This window comes from Homalodisca vitripennis, chromosome 3 (assembly GCF_021130785.1).
Source record: "Homalodisca vitripennis isolate AUS2020 chromosome 3, UT_GWSS_2.1, whole genome shotgun sequence".
NCBI lineage: Eukaryota > Metazoa > Arthropoda > Insecta > Hemiptera > Cicadellidae > Homalodisca > Homalodisca vitripennis.
Window position 1 is genome coordinate 194188969 of NC_060209.1, and position 7982 is coordinate 194196950.

Genomic DNA, 7982 nt, shown 5'->3' on the forward strand with positions numbered 1-7982 from the left:
AGCGGCTGGTATATACGTAGTTAAAGTTTACATAGTTATGGCATTGGCAATGTAAAATGGTATAAGACGTTCAATCTACTGCGATCCTCTTTGTACGGTATTGAAAATATATATTATGTTACTTACCCTGTGTGCAGATATAATAAAGAATTAATGTGATGTACCAGTTACATGGGTAGGCTATTTCAAATTCCTTAAAGTGAATAGTAAAATTATTAGAATTCACAAGAACTGAATATTGAAGGAAACAGAATTTTCCGGACATTTCGATCGTTCAGTGAAATAAAAAAATCAGTAACACTACGTTTCTATATCTGCAATCTGATGTCTTCTTCAGGTAAATAACCAACCTAAACACAACACTAATTACTACAACCGAACTAAATACAGATTACAATACGTCTGCATTCGTCTAACAACCACCTAATGATATATTATATTAATTACCATACGTGCAAATATATTGAAGAATTAATGTGTTGTACCAGTTACACGAGTAATTCAAATTCCTACCAAAACGAATAGTAAAATTATTAAAATTCACAAGAAACTGAACTTGTTGAAGCGTATGGAATCTGCTATTTTGTAGGCCTAGCTTCCACAAAGCAAATTATGTTGAGTTTCAAGATTCAATTTCCGAAACTAAATATTTTAGTATACTCGTATGGTCCAGATTTTGCCGTACACAAGGCCACAGTATAGTTTTACAATACGATCTACACGTCCTGGACGTTGCAGAGTACGTTCAGTTCAGTAGAAGTGGCGTGGCCGCAGGGGGGTCCCGCGGGGAAACGTTATCATCGGCACTGACACTGATAGTTCTTATCAGTGTAACGACTTCTTTGTGCTTTATCAGTATACTGATGCTCAGGTGTTGTATGGCATTCCCCTCCTCGATAATGGTGATAACGTGTTAGTGTCTCAGCTCAGTTTTGAGGAATATCTTTTTATCAGGGATACTTTGTCAGATTACGATCAAGTGTGTCTTTCTTGTAAACATTGACAGAATTCGCCGTATTTAAACAGTTTGATTTCGTGGCATGGTAATGTCGAACTGTTAATCCATAAAAATATTTTGTGTCAAATCAGAACCAAATTCTAATGAATTCACTTTTATTCAGCCTTCACTGAACTACTTACTCAATCCAGTGGTTTGAGATAGATAACAAATTCTATTACTTCATGAGGATTTACATTTTTACGTACCAAGAAAAGGCCTTTCTTTATTTGTACGCCGAGTAACATTTAAAGTTCAGATTTTGGCAACTGTTTTAAAATTAATGCGCATTCACTCAAAATTCAACCATAAAAAACAAACAACTTGACTCGAAAATAGTTATAATATCCCAATAATTTGATTTATATAGAAAAAAACCATAGATTATTACAAAATATCTATAAATAATAAGTTTATGTGAAATAATTTGTAGACTTCAGACACATTATCATACCGGACAATTTCATTCAAATACAAATCATATAAAAAGTTAATGCTTAGACCCAGCCTCTTTAAGAGATATAAATAGAATTCTGGAGTTGTTGGAAAGTTGGAGTTTCTATGATTACCCTGCCACTGAGATCCAGGCTTTGTAATGGTCGGCTGCCGAAGTACCGCAAAGTTCAGGCTGGTGGGCGCGTGTTCGCTAGCATCGGTGCAGTTTCATGCTCTGATTGGTGGACCCTCTACCACAGTTACTGTAGGGTTCTGGTCACATCGCCTTGTCTGTCTTGGATCTTCTATGATTACTCTGTGACTTATTGTTGATATCCAGACTTTTTAATGGTCGGCTGCCGAAGTACCGCAAAGTTCAGGCTGGTGGGCGCGTGTTCGCTAGCATCGGTGCAGTTTCATGCTCTGATTGGTGGACCCTCTACCACAGTTACTGTAGGGTTCTGGTCACATCGCCTTGTCTGTCTTGGATCTTCTATGATTACTCTGTGACTTATTGTTGATATCCAGACTTTTTAATGGTCGGCTACCGAAGTACCGTAAAGTTCAGGCTAGTGGGCGCGTGTTCGCTAGCATGGGAAAGTCAAGAGCTACATGGTTGGAAGCGCTTTCTGCAATCTGCTAGGGTCATCTGAGTTGACAGTGTGATCTCAGCAGTACAAACATTAGTCATTGTCTACATTTCACACTTTGTTTACGATAAATCTGTCATGATATAATGTCAAATATTTGTTTTGTGATTTTAAGTTGGTTTAGGGATTTAATGGATAACAACTGTTAACACACGCATAAAACGTGCATGTTCTTTTGTGTGATTAAATTATTTATGACTAATCCTCTGTGTGATATAACTAACGACATGGACTATACCCTCTGTAATGAGTGATAAAGACAGCACAAACAATACGTCGTCCTACCTACCAACGTTATTATACGGTAACTACAAAACAGAATTAATGTTTGTAGTTTAAAAGTACAATATTGTTAGTTATCAGCTGACAGCGATATTGGCACACAGCTGATTGGTTCGCCGTAAGTGAAAAGTCAAGGAGGACTGCTGTAAGCTCAGGGTTACGTCACAAATACGTGTGACGTCGTACACAGGAGGAAGACTCACGATTCACCTATGAAATGGATCAGTATTCTTCCTGCACGAGTATTTCCTTTCCTTGTTTTGTTTTGTTACACACGTTACTTATTAATGTGTCAATACCATTGGTGTGCTTAGGAATTCATCCGGTGTTGCCTTCTGGTTACTACTTATTCAGATGATCGGTCGTTCTGTTTCAAGATTGCCCACCTATTGGCAAGATCGGGCTACTTGTGTACCTACCGTACATAATCGAGTAATAATCGTAGATTCGAGCCGATCTCGGCAGTGTCTTAGGTTAACACAGTGGAGAAGAAATCGAACAACCGTGTCGTAATCGCGATTTACAAAAATATCGCAAGTAGATAGCGCTCGGGTCTCCGTGGCGAGAAGTATGATTGTATCTCAATAGAATATCGGGGCAGCGGACCATGTAACAATATAATGTGGGCTAGTATCAGTGTCTGAGGCGGCCGGAACGGATCGGGCGTGTCCCCTACTGACTGCCGGAAGCTGCAATCAATTTGGTTTGGTACAGCTGCAGGTTGCGCCACCGTCGCCGCGCCGCTGGGACTACCGCAGGTATGCGCTCTGGGCCCCTCGATCTTTCCTTCCTACCTTTTGTGGCCCGCCTTACTTGATATAACCCTTGTTCCCATGGCCGACCGATCGGTTCTAGTTATTCTCTGACGTAAGGATTTACTGAGAACCGCCTACTAACGACAATATGCTATCAGGCTAATATTAGGTTTTCTTTATTGTTATAGAAACAAAGGTGTTTGTCAATTTTTCTTTCACCTTATGCCGGTTTTTCATTGATACGATTTTTTTACTCATAGACTACTCAACTGGTAGTGTTTTGAAAATGATAATCTTCACAGTTTACGAATTCTTACACTTGTAGATTGAAAGGATAACAGGATTTCGGACATCTGCCATAGTTATAGGTTATAAAAAGTGTAACCCAACGTTTCGAGGATTGAAATCTATCCTCTTCCTCAGGTGAGGGAGGCTGCTGACGAAGATGATAGATTCCAATCCTCGACACTTTGTGTTGTTTTGTAACCTATAACGATGGCCTAAATGTCCGTCCGAAATCCTGTTAAACCTTTTAAACCTTCCATCGTCAGTAACGAACTTTAAACAAAGGACCTGTAGATTGTTTACAAAAATTCTAAATGAAGCGCGATACCTCTGTTCTCACTCTCGTCCTACGAACGTTTCGTTATGTCCACTGTATTCCCTAAGTCTTATTTATCACCGAGATGTTGATTCAAATTATAAATTCCATAACAACTTGAAGAAAACAATAATTTGAAAAAGAAATAATTTTATTCAAGACATCCAAATTATTGTACAGTACAAGTACTGCAAGGTGAGGGTGAACTTACATAATCTCTTACTGTTAGCATTTCCCCCCTCATTTATGGCGAAAAATAATCCCCATTGTTCTCGATGTAAGTAAAAAAGTTTTGAATAAACAAGCACGACAAAAAGCACGGCCGACAAAGCACAGAGGGATTGGTGCGGCGTAGTGCACAATGTTCGGTGCTTGTTATCGACGTAATCCGCTTACGTACCGAGCTTGCGGGGCATTCTGTTAGGAACACAGGCCAGTCGAGTTACTGTGTACTTTCTTGCTGTGGCAAATATACGAGTACATCGTCAGCCGTCGTTGATTGAGGAAAAGTTTGCAGAATTTGCGTAACAATGCGACACGCCATTAAACAGATTTGTCGTTGCTCCCACTCGACCTTAAACATGTTTAGTTAAATGACCAAGAAGTTTAATTGAATTCAAAACTACACAAATTAGACGTCATACATGCAGTGCTTTTATTCTTTAATTGGGATTTTTAATCTCAAATGTGAGCAACAAATGTTCTTATGATTTTTGTCATTAATTTCAATTACGTGTTTCTTTTATCCAGGCTATAACTGAAGACTATGCGGAAGACTAGGATTACATAATGGTTACTTATTAACCCGTCCGGTATGGAATTCTTGTCTAAATCTAATGCCATCTTAACGGAAGCGACGGAAATGATCTTAACCCAGCTTGCCTATTGAGCAATGACTATAACCACATTTTTACGAAGACTATATTGGAAATCTATTGTGAATTGTAGCATTTTGGTGTAGTTCTCAATATTGTGTAAACGTTTGACATGCAGCGACGGTGGACTGAGCGAATGTGGTCAATGTTGTGCCTGGCTGCTGCCAGCAACAGGTTTTACAAGTCGTGTCAAGGTCACTCACACTGCTTCCCCCGGCCCAACACCCACTACACTCCGTGCGTTCTAACTTTTCACTTGGGGTTTCCACAGTTCGGTAACACAGCGACTCGCTATCTCACCCCGCCTGTTACACTTGTCAAGGTCACTCACACTGCTTCCCCCGGCCCAACACCCACTACACTCCGTGCGTTCTAACTTTTCACATGGGGTTTCCACAGTTCGGCAACACAGCGACTCGCTATCTCACCCCGCCTGTTACACTTGTCAAGGTCGCTCACACTGCTTCCCCCGGCCCAACACCCACTACACTCCGTGCGTTCTAACTTTTCACTTGGGGTTTCCACAGTTTGGTAACACAGCGACTCGCTATCTCACCCCGCCTGTTACACTTGTCAAGGTCACTCACACTGCTTCCCCCGGCCCAACACCCACTACACTCCGTGCGTTCTAACTTTTCACTTGGGGTTTCCACAGTTTGGTAACACAGCGACTCGCTATCTCACCCCGCCTGTTACACTTGTCAAGGTCGCTCACACTGCTTCCCCCGGCCCAACACCCACTACACTCCGTGCGTTCTAACTTTTCACTTGGGGTTTCCACAGTTTGGTAACACAGCGACTCGCTATCTCACCCCGCCTGTTACACTTGTCAAGGTCGCTCACACTGCTTCCCCGGCCCAACACCCACTACACTCCGTGCGTTCTAACTTTTCACTTGGGGTTTCCACAGTTTGGTAACACAGCGGCTCGCTATCTCACCCCGCCTGTTACACTTGTCAAGGTCACTCACACTGCTTCCCCCGGCCCAACACCCACTACACTCCGTGCGTTTCTAACTTTTCACATGGGGTTTCCACAGTTTGGTAACACAGCGACTCGCTATCTCACCCCGCCTGTTACACTTGTCAAGGTCGCTCACACTGCTTCCCCCGGCCCAACACCCACTACACTCCGTGCGTTCTAACTTTTCACTTGGGTTTTCCACAGTTTGGTAACACAGCGACTCGCTATCTCACCCCGCCTGTTACACTTGTCAAGGTCGACTCACACTGCTTCCCCCGGCCCAACACCCACTACACTCCGTGCGTTCTAACTTTTCACTTGGGGTTTCCACAGTTTGGTAACACAGCGACTCGCTATCTCACCCCGCCTGTTACACTTGTCAAGGTCACTCACACTGCTTCCCCCGGCCCAACACCCACTACACTCCGTTCGTTCTAACTTTTCACTTGGGGTTTTCCACAGTTTGGTAACACAGCGACTCGCTATCTCACCCCGCCTGTTACACTTGTCAAGGTCACTCACACTGCTTCCCCGGCCCAACACCCACTACACTCGAGCGTTCTAACTTTTCACTTGGGGTTTCCACAGTTCGGCAACACAGCGACTCGCTATCTCACCCCGCCTGTTACACTTGTCAAGGTCACTCACACTGCTTCCCCCGGCCCAACACCCACTACACTCCGTGCGTTCTAACTTTTCACTTGGGGTTTCCACACTTTTCAGAACTCCAAATCATATCGCCGAACAAGACAGATTTGTTATAATGTTTCGACATTAAAAATATTGCTCTTCTATGTAAAATACTTCAATATTTTACCCTATGATGTTACACCTTGGAAATATCAAATACTTGTAAAGAGCTATGGAGGGTTATATGATTTGTAAGGCCCACTACACCTTACGAGATGCTCTTGTTAAGAGCTGAAGGCAGTTACTAAATTTGAGTGTTGTATGTTTAGTTTATAACTAAGAAATTACAATTATGGTATATGAAAGTTCAAGAATTACATTAACTTTGAATCTGTTTTTAGTCGATGGTGGATTAAGAGATACAGCATTTCTAGTGTTGGATATAATACAGCCATCAGAAATGTAATCCCTAACCATTGGTTAACAATCAGTGGCCGTTTTGACCACTTGAGCCACACTCACAATAGGTGAGGTCAGAAGGTCAATGGATGGTGCCCGCATCACCACCCATGCCTACTGAAAGACGCCTCCTTCAGAGCATTCTAGGAATTCTTTTTCAGAGCCATGAACCTGCCTTCCACATCCAGACGGGCTGGCCAATGGTCTGCTTTGCCAGAGTAGGGATTTCATCTGCACCATGTGCCACAAGGCATGTGTGGTTCTCAAAAACTGCCCACTATATTAGATAACTCATCTAATTCAAGGTTCTACAGCAAAACCTTGGAGTGCACGCTAGGTCTTTGAGAAACAAAGGAAGAGAATTAAAGTTGTCAAGTCTCGTTACCTACAAAAGTACCCAGTATTGTAAAATAATATCTGTTTACTGCAACTGACACGTAGGCAAGAATCAGATATGATCCCAGGTGCAAAATAATTGAATGACATTGATGAAATTGACAAGCACAGATAATGATAATAGTTGCCATTGCACTAGTACAGACATCAATTCTTTATAAAACAGCGTTCGGCGCATTTACAGTGAACACTTACCGATGTCACTAAGAGTGGGTATAGTCTAATGGGTGTGTCTGTAATGATAAATATATATGAGCAGTGAAGTAACAAGCGTGACGCCAGGAATATATCTAGGAAGCCGTGGAGTAGTGACCTTGAGCTGCTAATGGCGATTTTACTGCTCGCTTTCACTGCCCTCGTGTGGCACAACACGTTAATTTCCATGCTCTCAGTCAGACGGGTCTCTGATGTTTGGTGTGTTACTATTGAATACATCTAGGAAGTCGTGGTGGCCGACCTTGAGCTGCTAATGGCGATTTTACTGCTCGCTTTCACTGCCCTCGTGTGGCACAACACGTTAATTTCCATGCTCTCAGTCAGACGGGTCTCTGATGTTTGGTGTGTTACTATTGAATACATCTAGGAAGCCGTGTTGGCCGACCTTGAGCTGCTAATGGCGATTTTACTGCTCGCTTTCACTGCCCTCGTGTGGCACAACACGTTAATTTCCATGCTCTCAGTCAGACGGGTCTCTGATGTTTGGTGTGTTACTATTGATTACATCTAGGAAGCCGTGGAGTAGTGACCTTGAGCTGCTAATGGCGATTTTACTGCTCGCTTTCACTGCCCTCGTGTGGCACAACACGTTAATTTCCATGCTCTCAGTCAGACGGGTCTCTGATGTTTAGTGTGTTACTATTTGAATACATCTAGGAAGCCGTGTAGTGGCCGACCTTGAGCTGCTAATGGCGATTTTACTGCTCGCTTTCACTGCCCTCG